This window comes from Marmota marmota, unplaced genomic scaffold (genome assembly GCF_001458135.2).
Source record: "Marmota marmota marmota unplaced genomic scaffold, marMar, whole genome shotgun sequence".
In the NCBI taxonomy this organism is placed as follows: Eukaryota; Metazoa; Chordata; class Mammalia; order Rodentia; family Sciuridae; genus Marmota; species Marmota marmota.
In genome coordinates, this window is record NW_026000102.1 from 3,506,743 (window position 1) to 3,508,083 (window position 1,341).

Here is a 1,341-nt window from a genome sequence, read left to right on the forward strand (position 1 = left end):
GGGCCTCTGGCAGGTGAGGGGCGGGCTGGAGGCCATAAAGGGCTCCTGGTGACAGGAATGCATGATGCATTTCCTGCATGAGCTTGTAGGTCCAGGGGTGCAACATTTCTCAAAATGCCTCAAACTATATGCTTAAAATCTGCTATTTTTTTGCATATGAATGATACTTTAATTTAAAAAGTACATTTGGAAAGAAATCACACAACTTAAAAAAAAAGCAATGGCATGATAAACACAAAATTTAAACTTGTAGTTACCTCTGGGTTCAGGGGAGTGAGTGGAGAAGGCTCAGAACCCTCTTTGCCAAGTGTTTGACGTAGGGGCAAGTTATGGGTGAGTTTTTCCTGCTCTGAGTGTTGGGTCCAGGACTCCAATTATAGACTCTTATTCCTGTAGGTGTTACATTTGATATTTTTAAGTATCAGTATTATTTGAATATATCAAATATCAATATTATCTGAATAATATCTTCTTAAAAATACTGAAGGAAATGATCACTTTAAGGTGGGAAAATTTAAAAGGGATTCTTGGAAGAAGGCTTACTGGAATAGAGGAAAGGGACATGAGCTTTTTTTTCTTCCTTTCTTTTTGGTGGTGCTGGGGATCGAACCCAGGGCCTTGTGCATGAGAGGCAAGCACCCTGCCAACTGAGCTACATCCCCAGCCCAGGACATGGGTTTTTATGGACAGATGATCAGCAACAGAGATTTTGGTGGCATCCCAGTTTTGCAATTGGCAAGCCCACAGAGGGGGAACAGAGCCCTTGTGACCGAAGCCCTTGCTCATGGCCGATCCTACCCAATCTTGCTTCTGTCTGGAGGTCTAGCTCACCGGGATGGTTGAGCACCTGCAGCAAGAAACGTACAGCTCTGACATCTCTCCAAGGGCCAAGCATTTCTGTGGAGGCTGGTTAATAAACACACGCTCCATCTGTCTGGATTCCACAGCTAGATCAAACAGAACTTCCCCAAATAAGGCGTATTTTCTCTCTCAGGTCATTATGAGTTAAACTTCAAGTCCTTGGGGAAGACATTCCAGTCATGCTCGGTGCGTACAAGTGCGTACACACCACGAAAGCGTTTGTGTGGTGTTGGCGCAAAGAAACTGCCATTCTTTATAACGCACGTAGGATTATTAATTGTGGCTGTAGAACTATTAATTGGTGTTGGCATTTGCAGCAAAGCACTTAAGAAGAGCAGAAGTCCTAGAATCTAAGCCTGTGAGACCTGCAGGGGTTGGCTGACGTTGGCTAAAGCAGGCAACCATAAAGCATGAAACACAAGCCCTGGATAGTCCGTTACAACTTCAGACGTGTGAGTTCATATTCCTTTGACTCTGTGA

The 1,341-nt window shown here is 44.1% G+C and overlaps 1 non-coding gene across 1 annotated transcript; it reads right to left on the reverse strand.

Moving 5' to 3' along the window:
* Window positions 1–589: 589 nt before the first annotated feature.
* On the reverse strand, window positions 590–662 carry Trnae-cuc. Its single transcript has one exon. It is a non-coding gene; the product is annotated as a tRNA-Glu (tRNA).
* Between the last annotated feature and the right edge of the window lie 679 nt (window positions 663–1,341).